Source organism: Ambystoma mexicanum, chromosome 8 (assembly GCF_040938575.1).
Source record: "Ambystoma mexicanum isolate Mex_15411 chromosome 8, UKY_AmexF1_1, whole genome shotgun sequence".
In the NCBI taxonomy this organism is placed as follows: domain Eukaryota; kingdom Metazoa; phylum Chordata; class Amphibia; order Caudata; family Ambystomatidae; genus Ambystoma; species Ambystoma mexicanum.
The window spans coordinates 1,720,289,886-1,720,303,441 of record NC_090929.1 but is presented as its reverse complement, the minus strand read 5'-3'; the positions used below and the strand labels follow the sequence as shown (position 1 = coordinate 1,720,303,441).

At 49.4% G+C, this 13,556-nt stretch overlaps 1 protein-coding gene across 3 annotated transcripts in view; it reads left to right on the top strand.

Moving 5' to 3' along the window:
- OAT (ornithine aminotransferase) overlaps positions 1-13,556 on the top strand; it is a 261,439-nt gene that overhangs the window by 58,422 nt on the left and 189,461 nt on the right. The window contains exon 1 of one of the 3 annotated variants that reach the window (XM_069612036.1): positions 1,679-1,803. The exons of the other annotated variants lie outside the window; for them this stretch is intronic. The gene's annotated coding sequence lies outside the window, so the exon portion shown is untranslated. Of the gene's footprint in view, positions 1-1,678; positions 1,804-13,556 lie in introns of those variants that run through there. 3 annotated transcript variants of the gene reach the window in all.

Sequence of the window (13,556 nt, the reverse complement as noted above, 5' to 3'; positions counted from 1 at the left end):
TTTTTATTTTTTTTTTACCCCTTTTTAAAGTAACTGAAGTGCCATTTTGCTCCCACTTGAGGGGAGCTGAACTTGTTCAGACATTGGTTGTGTATTGTAGTGTATTAGATTGTGATATTGACCTGCTATTACTTGTGGAACGTTTTCCAACTGACTCTGTAAATAAATGTATATTCTTTTACCAAGAAACCTTGAGTAAGTGTTTGTTTGACCCACTGCGTTTGCTAGTCCTTTGTGTAGCAGCTTGTACTGCTCACTTTACTCTTGAGATAAGTCTGGCAGCCCAGCCACTGCTACCACATAACTGTGTAGTACAGGCTTGTACCAAAGGTGAAATTGTGCTTGCATTTTTAGTCTTAATTGTGTGTAGTGTAATTCTGCTCAACAGGCGGGTCTTAAGCTGCAACATTGCAGAGCATCCAGCACTAACATTTTCTTCTAACCTAAGGTACTGTAGGGGGGCAAAAAGATTACCTAAGGTACTGTAGGGGGGCAAAAAGATTACCTAAGGTACTGTAGGGGGGCAAAAAGAGTACCTAAGGTACTGTAGGGGGCAAAAGATATTGCTTACCGGATTACAAGAAGTCGGTCCAGAGCATTCGGGTGCACCTAGAGGTGCCCAGGGTAACCCCCAATTGCCTCCCCTGGCACTGGGGGGTGGTCTGTATCTGTACCCATACAGTCCCCGCCCACTTTTCTGCTGCACTTGTCAGATACACCCTATCTGACTAACCTAGTACGTTGCTGGCTGCTCTACCACAGCTTATAGCCTTTATTTATTGTACGTATTTATTCTGTTCTCGCCTCTGTTCCGCACTTTCCCCTCCCCCCCCCCCCCCCCCTTCATGCACTTGCGCGCTCTTAATATCACTGGGCCTAGTAAGATCGCGGTTTTGTTCTCCCCTGTCCCCCCTCCCTTGCCTTGTCGCGCTCTGAAACACTTGCGCAGGAGCGCGATCATATCCTGCAGCCCGAGGACCCTGGGTGGGGAGGGTAGCGGAGATGCCACCAGGGCTGCCACCAGGGCTGCCACCTGAGCTCCAGGCAGAGCCATGCATGCAGGTGGCCAAGAACTAGCGTGCAGTATTGCCGGCTCCTGCCCTGTGCCACAAGGGCCCGCTTCAGGGGGCCAGTGTGGCGAGTGCGCCTTGCCAATCCTTAAAGGACGGGATGTGGCCCAACGTACAGGCGCGTATTTACTGTCTTTTCGCTGCTGAATCGGGGACATATGGAATGTTTGCATTAGGCTTCTTCCTTATTAAATGGATCTAGCCCGACGACATGCAGGCGACCTGGGGGGGGGGGGTCGTGCCAGTGAGACTTGCCCCCCACTGTGTTCGCTGCCGCGTTTGAGCAATGCTACTTTTCAGGGTTGGAAACGGGGGTTCTTCTTTTCCTTGATTGGTAAATGGGCAGAAGTGTGTGGCGTCTCCCGTGATGCCTGGTCTGAAGCTGTCGCTGCTCGCTCTGCATGCCAGCCTTGCAGTCTGCCACGTCGTGCCACCCCTGGCAGGGTGCCAGGCCCGGGCGGTTCTTGGATGCCCCCCAGGCAGGATTACAGAGCCTTGCTGTCTCGTCAGCTGCTAAGGAGGCGCAAGGAGTGCGTCACCCCTGGTGGGGGGGGGCTGGGGCCGCATGGGAGCTGCCTCATGCTGCTTGGGTGCAGTGCACTCGCCCCATAGAGCCCAGCGCTGTGCAGTGAATGCAGGGCGCCCTCGGTGCATCCTGGGGGGTGGGGGGGACTGGTGCCTGCGCTCCCTCGGAACCCTTGCCCCATGCTGCTGCAGGGGGAGCCCCTGAAGGGTTAGTACTTCAGATACTGTCTACACGGAGTAGCGCCTGTGGATGGGGGAGTCTGGAATGGAGGAGGGGGAGGAGGTGATGCTGAATCCGATGAGGATGGGGCATGTGGGGCTGAATGACTCTGTTTTGAGTAGGGAAGCGTGAGTCGAGGGATTGTGCGGTGTGTGGGGTGCCTGAGACTGGGACATTTTCTGCTTGGGTGTGAGAGACATGTTGAGGAGAGAGAATTGATGATGGTTTGGTTGTCTGCCCTAGGTGTGGCTGAGATGAATGGGAAGGCTTTGCTGGGAGGTGACGAGGGGGGTGAGAGGCAGGAGGAGGAGCAGTGTGATGCTGGATTTTGTGAGGCAGACAGGCAGTGGGAGGAGTTGTGAGTTTGTGAGCCAAGTACTGATTGGTGGGTCTGGTGCACATCATCCTTTAGGATGGGGAAGGCCTGCGTGGGTCCGCCCACGCATCCGATAATTAAGAAGCAGCAGCTCACAGGCCCTTCAAGGCCCCTCTGGCCCCCATCCAGGCTGGAAGTGAGTGTCTCGCGCTGCCTTGCAGAGCGCACTTAGTCGGGTTAATGCCAGTCCAGTGGTCTCAATAAAGATGCTGCCACCCCAAAGGTCTCCTCTGGCATCTACAAGTGCACCAATCGCCCTTCCGGGAGCCCACCAGCTGACTGGCATTATGGCCGGAAGGAAGCAGATTGACTGTCTGGAGCGCTCATAATGCCCTTTACGCTCCTGTGCGGCTAGAGACTGGTTCACCTGCTGTCTGCAATCGCCGCTATCCCAAACCACTGTGACCCCTCCACCCCCCCAAGGGATACGCCCTCCGTACACAGTTTGCAGACTCGAGGGGTATCCCCTCCATCGTGCTACGGACATTCTTACAGCTCCTAGAACTTCAGGGCGAGTATGTACTCGCCTCATGGTCCCTGGTGGCCAATATTTACCAGCGCTTTCTGTAAAATGCTGCATTTCACCATAAGCCCACTTCGTATTTGCTGCAATGCTGCCCACCAAATCCAAGCCATGCACTGAACTTATTTTAATTTGCTGTTTACTGCAAACCAAACTTGGTTGCAGTAAACGTAAAGGTTTCAAACGTCCCCATACTTGCCAGCAAGGAGAGCTATACAATGGTACTCCCCAATGCCAGTGGGCTAGTAGTTTGCGAGCCCTGTCCACCTGCTGTTGCCACCATCCCCTGGAGTAGCCAGAGTGCAGACCTTGCCACTCCAGAACCCTGCAGGTGTCTTTCACCCAGTATGTAGCTTGGTTTTACTTTGATCCTCTGTTTCAGCCTTTTCCATGCTCCCAGCCATCTCCCACGCTTTGGGCTGGGGGGGCGGTGGGGGTGGGGGGGTTGGGCTGTGACTATTAATAGCTTCTCTTAAGTTGCCTCAGACTTTGCTTTTTATTTGTATCCGACCTACTCTCTTTACAGTGAAGTTTTAAGCTTTACTGCACTGTATATTTTTTTCATCTGTTGTGGGGGAAGTGGCATGTCCTTCAGGCTGTCAGTACTGGGGAACATGGTTTCCCTTAGCCTTGATACTGATACTTTGGTAACTTGTGTATCCATGCATCAAACACTGGGGTACACTTTTTGGTTTTTTTGTGCCCTAGACTAACTCAACAGATTTTCGGTTACTCTAGTGTGCTAAATGGACAACCTGGTGGCAGCAGTGACTTTTGACAATTCGGTTTTTTTCTTTTTAGCCCTACTGCCATCTAAGTTAACTTTTATAAACTTTGGCTTTGCCACTGCTTTCTTGTGCAAGCCTTCCTGAAAGTTGGTGACACTTTTGTTAACTAGTATAACTTGTCCCCTAACCTTGGAATCGGTCACTGGACCCCGAGACCCTATGTTTCTCCAGCGTTACTTTTCCTGATCTTTTGTGCATAAGTCCCCAAACAACTGAGGAAAGGATTTTTGAAGCTAGGGCTAATTCTCTGTGCACCTTTGGTGCATAAACTAATCTACACTTTCCTTTACAGGGCGTTGATTTGTGTTATGCCCTTTTCTAGCAACTGTATATATGTATTCTATTTTTAGCGTTGTGATAATGTTGTCATTCTTCAAAGTGATGTTTGGTATTTCTATACATCCGAAGTGTAGTCTGTGAATCCCATTGTGTGTACTCGTTGTGCACCCCTTACAAGCTCACCACCTCTTGAGACTTAGCCTAGCCCTCTCGTCACGGCTACCTTGAAATCGTTTGGCTACAGCTTCACAGGGTTGTCCCCGTCACTATAAAGGTTGGCCTTCTATACATCTGTCTCCCCCAGGCCAGAGCATAGAATGTCGGTCCCAACACAGTGCAGGAAACCATTGTGTCTCTTGGAAAAGAAATGCACGCCATGTGCACTGCTGGGTTAGGCTTTTGCACAGCATAAAGCTAGAGGGAGGCTTCGGGTTTGCCCACATAGTAAAGGCAGTGTGACTTTAAAGGTCTGTTTGGTGCCCAAAGACTGACCTCAAAGGTGATGACATGTGTGATGACATGTCTTTCCTGCTCAAGGCTCTGGGGTAAAGCAGGTGCAAGGTGTGGCACAGGTTATGAAACCAGGGATGTTCCCCATTGCAGTCTGCCACGCACCTGCCCCCTCCAAAGGAAGTCCTGTAGCTTTGTCTCCCGCATGCACATCTAGCCAGGAGGGCCAGTCGGAGAATCCATATTAGTAGTAGGTGCCATGTGTTAGGCAGAAACCTGTGCAGATCCCTCTGGGACCACTGCAAAAGATTTAAGACTACAGGTGTTTGGCGGTGAACCCACTTGGTAGCAGTCTGTACCACACAGATTCACTTGGTAGCTGTGGCTGAGCAGTCAGACGTCCCTCAAGAAGAGCTAGGCAGTATGCAGAGTATACACAATAGGTCAAAAGAACACAGTAGAACAAGCAAACACTGACCAGAGCTTGGTGTAAACGAGATTTTATTATTTATTTAAAAACACACTTGTAGTTTACACTAGCAAAAACGAGGTAAGTAAATTCAACACAGTCACTATCATATATATATATATATATATATATATATATATATATACAACCCTAGTCACTTATTAGACCAGTGTCTTAGTGAGAAACGCAACTTATTTTCAGACAGAGGTGAGCGCTTAACATAAGGTGACACTCTAATAAGTTGTAGGAAAGGGAGGGAAAAAGGCAGAGTTAAAGAAGCACACAAGTTTCAATACTTTAAGAACCACAGAAAGGCAGGATAGGCAGAGTTCTACTGGAGAGCAAGGAAGTCAATTGCAGGGCCCACTCTTGGAGAGAGCACACAGAAGGTGTCCAGGTTCACACAGTGGGGTTATGCCCAAAGAGTCTTGTAGATAGTTCGTACAAAAAGGATGAAATTAAAGTCAGGCAAAGTTAGCTAGGTTGTCCCAGGTTAGAAAGTCGAGGCTTTACTGTCACCCCGAACGATCTGTCGCAAGGGAAGCCCGGCGGGACACAGTACCTTAAGTGGGAAGGGAACTCCAGCAGGGGCAGTTGTTCCTGGCAGCAGGTGCAAGTCAGTGTTTCGTCCAGAGGAAGAAGAGGTCTCGCCATGGAGGAAAGATTAAGGTCGTTGCACTGACGGGGAAGAATCCAGCCGCGGAGTCCTCCAGTTAAAAGGTACTACCCTTTTCTTCGCGGTAGTGGTAAACCGTGGTATTCCAGTTGCCGGGGTGCTTGGCACGGGCAAGGCACCCACAAGATGCTCCAGGAAGGGGAAAAGAAGGCAAAACTGGCTATCGCCACCAGTCAAAGGAAGAAGACTCTCCTGACTGGAGATCTCCTCTGTCGTCGGGGAAAAGTGGTGAGACGGTTCAGCAGGGCTCCACCGGTGGTGTCGTCGTTGCAGGTCGGCTCAGCTTCTCCCTCCTCGGATTCTTAGGTCCTGTGGCGACTTCTGAAGTTCCAGTCCCCAAAGCCCTGCTTTTATGCAGCACACCCCCATTCACTCAGCTTAGCTGTCAATCAACATGCTAAGTGGTGAGCCGGCCCTCTCACCACTTGGGCCAATCACACAAGAGTGCGACTTGAGTTACCAAGGTAACTCGGTCCAGGGTGCCTAAACCCCCTCCCACACCCCCTGTGGTACCCAGACAAAGTGGCACCACTTTTGGAGGCTTCTGTGGAGAAGCCCGCCAAAAAGTCGAACAAGGGGCTCGACTTGGGTTGGAGTCACAGAAGAGAACACAAACGCCATTTTAGAATCGAGTTCTGGCAGAAAATACCAACCGGTGAATTAATATTAAATAAATAACCCGGGGGTATGTTCGCGGCTATACAAATTAAATAATTAAAGTTGGTAGCCTCGAACAATGGGAAAATCCCATAGAGATATATTCGCGGTCGAATATAAAAAGTAGTATCCACTGCAGGGGGGATGGAGACGTGCCCCCAACAGACCCCGGGGCAATCGAATTGCCCCGACCAGTATGTCCACAATATGATGGTTTGTACTGGTTTCTGTTCATAATTTGGGACTAGCAAAGCCAATGGTGACTTTACATGCCCTGGGAGACAGTAGTCAGTCCCAGGGTATGGAGTCTATGTTGGGGGGGGTCGCTACGACACCCCTGGGTTACGGCACAGAGGGTGCTGTGTAATCCACATAAAAAAAAAACACATGAGACCCTGTGGAGTAAAAGACCCCAAAGCCCATAAAACACATGGAAAGTGAAAGGAACACCTCAAATCATGTCTAAGAGTGGGAGCAAAAGAATCTCACTCTTAGCAGGAGAAAAAATAAACCCCAAAAATCCAGCAAAGCTGCTGGGGGACTCACTAGGTTTGGGAAATTAGCCTTACAGAGAATTCTCCCTAACACCATGGTTACTGTGAGATCGTAGATTGCCTAGCAGCACGCCTTGGCATACATGCCCACCACGTCATGCATGCGAACCTGGCCTTCTGCCAGTGCAGTATGTGGGCAAGATAGGACCACACTGCATGCTGCCCTTCTGATCATCTAGAAGATGGCCAATACGCCCTGCAGCCAGATCTGACACTTCCTCCCAGCCACTGAAGGATCCCTTCTTTCATAGCAAATAGTTAAAGGCATCTGATTGGTCTTTCTGGGTCCCCAGACGGTGGATTTGGCCTCAGGATAGTGCCCACCTGCCAATCGTCTCCTGTTTGTGTATTATAGTACTCGCGAGACGAGTATGTTGCCTCTGCATCCTTCTAAGCACGTAAAAGTGATAGGGCAGTTTTTGATGGCAAGCTGCTCCTTGCGGATCCGCTTCATGTGACGGTAGGGTAATTTAGGGGCAGTTTTTGATGGCAAGCTGCCTCTTGCAGATCCTCTACGTGTGACGGTAGGGTAATTTAAGGGCAGTTTTTGATGGCAAGCTGCCTCTTGCAGATCCGCTTCGTGTGACGGTAGGGTAATTTAGGGGCAGTTTTTGATGGCAAGCTGCCCCATGCGGATCCGCTTCGTGTGACGGTAGGGTAATTTAGGGGCAGTTTTTGATGGCAAGCTGCCCCATGCGGATCCGCTTCATGTGACGGTAGGGTAATTTAGGGGCAGTTTTTGATGGCAAGCTGCCTCTTGCGGATCCGCTTCATGTGACGGTAGGGTAATTTAGGGGCAGTTTTTGATGGCAAGCTGCCTCTTGCGGATCCGCTTCATGTGACGGTAGGGTAATTTAGGGGCAGTATTTGATGGCAAGCTGCCCCTTGCGGATCCGCTTCATGTGACGGTAGGGTAATTTAGGGGCAGTTTTTGATGGCAAGCTGCCCCTTGCGGATCCGCTTCATGTGACGGTAGGGTAATTTAGGGGCAGTTTTTGATGGCAAGCTGCCCCTTGCGGATCCGCTTCATGTGACGGTAGGGTAATTTAGGGGCAGTTTTTGATGGCAAGCTGCCCCTTGCAGATCCTCTACGTGTGACGGTAGGGTAATTTAGGGGCAGTGTTTGATGGCAAGCTGCCCCTTGCAGATCTGCTTCATGTGAGGGTAGTGTCCTCACCTTCTCCTCCTAAGATGGCCCCTGGTTGAGTGTGGACCAGAGGCACCGGTCTTAAAATGTTCACTTGCCACTAGAAAATGTCTAGTGATTGACTTTTGGTGATTAGGGAAAGGGTGTGCTGTGTGTATGTGGAGAATTTGTTGGGATGCGTGACTTTGTGTGGCCAGTAGTTTGTCACTTAAAATCCTTACCCCTGAAAGGAAAATATTGATTCAAGCGCTTGTTTCCATAACAATCGTGCTGCAGGTTTTTAAATTTATCAAAAAAACCTGCAGTTCAGAATGGAGCTATTCGGGTTGAAAATGCAATCAAGTTTTAGAACCAACACGGAGTCTTGGCTGCCTCTAAACGGTTTTTACTTCAAAGTGCCTAGTCTTGTTTGGAAAATGATTTCATTGTTCTTCCCAACTTAACATGTTTTGTGCGGTGCTCCTTAACCACTGGAAACCTATGATTAGGGGGGTGACCAGTGTTGGGTAACTCGATACCCACATATCTGAACCGCCAGGTCCTGTGCTCTTGAGCCCCAGCCTTTTTTCCATTGCGGATTACTGAATGGTTTGTTTTATGCCGGTTTAAATGAACCTATTGCATGGGCTGACTGGTGGATGGATCCTATGCTTCTGATTTAATATGATGCGTCGGTGACGGCATTGATCCTATGCCTCTGATTCCTATGCTTCTGATTTAATATGCAGTGGTGATGCGTCAGTGACTGCATTGATCCTATGCCTCTGATTCCTATGCTTCTGATTTAATATGCAGTGGTGATGCGTCAGTGACTGCATTGATCCTATGCCTCTCATTTAATATGCAGTGGTGATGCGTCGGTGACTGGATTGATCCTATGCCTCTGATTTTAATATGCAGTGGTGATGCGTCGGTGACTGCATTGATCCTATGCCTCTGATTTAATATGCAGTGGTGATGCGTCGGTGACTGCATTGATCCTATGCCTCTCATTTAATATGCAGTGGTGATGCGTCGGTGACTGCATTGATCCTATGCCTCATTTAATATGCAGTGGTGATGCGTCGGTGACTGCATTGATCCTATGCCTCTCATTTAATATGCAGTGGTGATGCGTCGGTGACTGCATTGATCCTATGCCTCTGATTTTAATATGCAGTGGTGACCCGTTGGTGACTGCATTGATCCTATGCCTCTCATTTAATATGCAGTGGTGATGCGTCGGTGACTGCATTGATCCTATGCCTCTGATTTTAATATGCAGTGGTGACCCGTCGGTGACTGCATTGATCCTATGCCTCTCATTTAATATGCAGTGGTGACGCGTCGGTGACTGCATTGATCCTATGCCTCTCATTTAATATGCAGTGGTGACCCGTCGGTGACTGCATTGATCCTATGCCTCTGATTCCTATGCTTCTGATTTTAATATGCAGTGGTGATGCCACACCCAGGGCAGTCCACTGGCACATACCCCAAGGTAGTCCCATGAGAGAGCAGGTTGAATTAAAGGCACCTCATTTGCCCATTGTGACCCCAGGTGTTCCCCTGAATGGGCCAGCTTCGGCCGAGCACCATGCCAGTGTTATGTCAGGCTGTTTACAGAAAACCCTCAGCTCTGCAGAAAAGTCGGCAGAAAACCCCCAGCTCTGCTTTTTCATTGTTCCTTTGAGCCACCAGGTGCTTGCTCCGCTCAGCCGATCAACCCTTTGAGTAATTGAGGCACGGCCACACCAGGGCCTTCAGCACTAGGACGTGTCGCAGATGGCACAATAATTACTCCAAGCCTCTGACCATTCAGGGGTTTTTATTGAAAGGTTTGAGGGCCCTAGATCTTGCTCGCTTGTAGTTTAGCACCACCTCAGTAGCCCAGCCACCTCTGACCCCAGGTCGGTAGATAGAGAAAATAGACCGCTACGGTCTAGGTCTACCTTGTACTATGTCTGAGGCCCTATAGGTAGGTTGCCTTCTCAATCTAAACTCCCTCAGGGACTTCACACCTGTCCCTTCTCTGTCCAGTTGCTGGTGCTCTACCAGGATAGGGAATTTGTGTCTTGTATTCTATCGCACTCAATCTCTCCCCACACCCTCTCCTTTCTTCTACCCTCCAGCCATCTCTTCTCTGTTCTGCTGTCCCTCTGATGTCTCGCCGCCTCGCAATCGCCTCGGCCCTTTAACTCCACTTCAATATTACTACTCTCTCCTACTTGCTAATACCAACCTCTTTTACAATACTACTACCTCAACTACTTCCACTTCACCCACCTACTACCCAGACACTCCTCATCTGATTCCATCCAGTGCTGTCACTTCTACTAACACTGCCCCTTCTCCGGAAGAACTCCACAATCTGCTGCTCTGTCTCCCTCTTGCTGGTCTCTTGGTCCACCATCACCTGTGACCTCGCTCAATGAACCCAAAACGTTCTGTTCCTGCCCCCTTCCCCTTCCTTCTTCATTGGTGGTCTTCTTTCTTTTCCACCCATGGAGTGCCTGTTAGGGAGAATTCTCATCTATGGCTGATTTCCCTCACCTAGTGAGTCCCCAGGCAGCTTTGCTGGACTTCTGGAGTTTATTTTTTCCACTTGGTAAGAGTGAGAGCTTTTCCCCCACTCTTGCCTGTGTTTTTCTATCTGTTTTTGTGATTGGGGACTCTGAAGTACACCACTTCAGTAGCCCCCTTATTTTTGTCACACAGCACCTTCAGTGCCGTGGCACAGGGTTGTCTTAAAGACTTCCCTCGACTCCATTTCTGAGGCGACTACTGTACCCCAGAAAAGGGTAAAGTTACCATTAACTTGACTTAGTCAATCTACCACAGATCCAGTACACCCCATCTTCCATGGAGTACTGGAAAGGGTTAACTCGTATCCCTTTTTATCTGTACCTCCTAGAGCATTGTTTTGCTCTTTTAACATTTAGACTAGGCTGGTGGCAGTGGTATCTACTCTAACTTTTCTACTGCGACAAACGTGGTACTGTTCTTGGCTATTATATTAGCCTCAAACATAAACCCGCTTGATCAAATCGTCTTTCTTTTGGCTCCGGTTGGGTTTATTCGCCATTTCTTTTTGTTAAAGTCCTTCTTGTGTTTTACTTTGCGCAGCAAACTAGGTTCGCCTTCTTTGTTCACTGTCTTTTGGCGGGCTTCTGCTCAGAAGCCCTCCTCAAGGCGCCTGGGTGTCTAGGTGGGCTGAATGTGAGGGAAGGGTGTAGTCTTCCCCCTGCACAGGGTATCCTAGGAAACCCAAGTCGCACTTTGTCATGATTGGCCAGGGTAGTTGTCCGGGCTGGACAACCCCCCCTGCTGCGTGATTGACAGCCAGGCTGTGTGAATGGGGGTTTTTCGCATAAAAGGCAGGTCTCTTGGGCTAGAAGTCAGTCGCCACTGGAACTACAAGGAACTGAAGAGAAGCGGAGAGAACGACGGCTGCTGCAACTACCCGTCTCGGTGAAGCCCTGCTGCAGTCCTGAGCTATCTTCCCTTCAACGACTCAGAGAAAATCCAGTCCGGAGTCTTACTCCCTTGAGCTTGGTGGGGATAACCAGCTCATCTTCTACAGCCAGAGGATCCTCTTCCTTGTCGAAATCGCTGCACATTGCTGTAGTGGTCCGGATAGCCACTTGAAGAGCCGCCCCCTTTTTTTTTTTTTTTTTTTTTTTTTTTATTATTAAAGGAGCGCACCTTTTATTCCTTGTCGTTGCTGCCGGCTTCATCCATGTGTGGTGCAGACCCCCTTCAGACGTCGTCCTTCACAACGAAGCTCCAGGAATCGTGGGTCTGCTGGAAACCAACAGGAACAACTGCCAGGGCACCAGCTGCACCATCGGAACAAGGTACTGTGTTCTGTTGAGGAAACTGGGTGAAACCCTTTTATTCTCCAAGGCTTGCCCTTGTCTTCCCTCCTTATAACTTTTGCTTCCGAACATTGACAATATCGAAGTACCTTTGCCTATGTTGAATCTTGAACTGGCTGACCGTGTGATCTTCGGCAACTGGCCCCGGTGTCTTTCGACCCTGGCTCTGGCCCTTTGACTTTTAAACTATTGTCTCGGAGTGTTTCTTGTTTCTGCCTGCCTAACCAAAATATTGCCTGTGAGGTTTGCCTCCAACTCCCTCTGGGTATCTCGTGCTAAGTGTGTTTTTACCCCGGTAGCATTTCATGTCACGGATATGCGTTTGTTTAGTAGACCGAACTGTCAAAAAGTGATTGCAATTGTATTCGCAGGAACGTGTTTTTGTGCCCAACACCGGTTCATTCAACACAGGGTACTTACTTTGAGACTTACTGTTCAAAGTGAATTGGTTAGTTGTAGTATATTTAACGTGTGGCTTTTATTGAAGTTTCCTAGAATTGTGTTTAACGAATGGTTTAAAAATAAATGTACTTATATTTTCCTACCAGAAACCTTGAGTCATTGTTTGCTTGCGTCACAGTAATTGTGGTCCCTTTGTTTAATCTCTGCTACTGCTCATATACTCTTGCGATAAGCCTGGCTGCTCCGCCACTGCTACCACTCTGACATAGTAGTACAAGCTTGTACCAAAGGTAAAACTTGTATTTCCACCTGTAGTATTAATTGTGTGTAGTGGTCCGTAAGGGCACTGCACAGGATTCTGCCTAACAGTGCCCTCACCAGGAATCTGTTAAATGCGGGCATTGGTCCCACCCACTTGCTCCGCGCAGGCTTCTTGTGAAACCATGATGTCTCCGGTGTTAAGGGTCCTCCCAGGAGGTAAGTCTCTTTGATGGCCCAAGCCTGGTTACGATGTCTATCGGTCTGGGTGCAATCTGCGAGCTGGGGGGCAGGCGTGCCTCCCAGCGCTAGTTCTGTGCGTCTCCCCTCGTTTCCTCTCTGAGGTACTTCTCTGCCCGGAACACTGGTAACCGAAAGCTGGAGAATCATTGTTTGTGACTCTGGTCCAGGTTGCAATTTCTGGAGAGGTTTTACTCTTACCCGATCGGTGATGAGCCTAGAGCAACAGCAGCAGCCTGACCAGCCTGCTGAGCAGTTGCTGTATGAGGCCTGGTCTGAGGCCACTGTGGATTGCAGAATAGCGTGCACATGAACGGGCGAGGTAGGGAGACTGGCTCTAGAGTACTGCCTGCTAGGAATCCAACCGCCTCTTGACAAAGGCAGGGTGCTGACCTTCAGAAGCGAAGATTGCTGTGATTTAATTGTACACGCCGTGTCCTCTTTCTAGAATCATCAAGCATTGCACCTGGGCCACTTTTGTGTATCCACCTGGGCCACCCTAATTGGTTGTAATCAGTGGGTTGATGGTCTCCCTGGAGGCTGAATATAAGTGGTCTGTGAGCTAAAGATTGAGCACTGGGGTCTTAGGCAGTGTGCCCCCCCTGGCTTAGTGGGACATGTGGTCCTATGCAGTGCCTGTGTGTTGGTGACGGAGCCTGTTCACCGAAGGTGCTGTGGAGAAGTCTTTTCAGGCGAGAACTACTGCCAGTGCTTAAAGTCTGGAAATTGCCTTTTCAGGCGCTGTCCTTCAAGGACCTGAGCACTTGGACCTGGCACCACGCTTGGTACTGGTCACGCACTCGCCCGTGATCTGAAATATGCTGAACCCAAATGAGATGGTCTGGCAGATATAACCCTTGCATCACATCTTCAAATGTACAAGCACATAGCTTAACAATAGTCTGAGCTGGTTGTTTATTTCATTTGTAAAGGGCATATACAACCCAAAGGCATTGAGGCGCTGTTGCGGGTACGAAGTGCTAATCAAGCAAGTAGGTTACAGGCAAGGGTGCATACCAGTACAATGTGACAAAGGGTGGCCAAGTGGCGGTTATCACAGAAAAC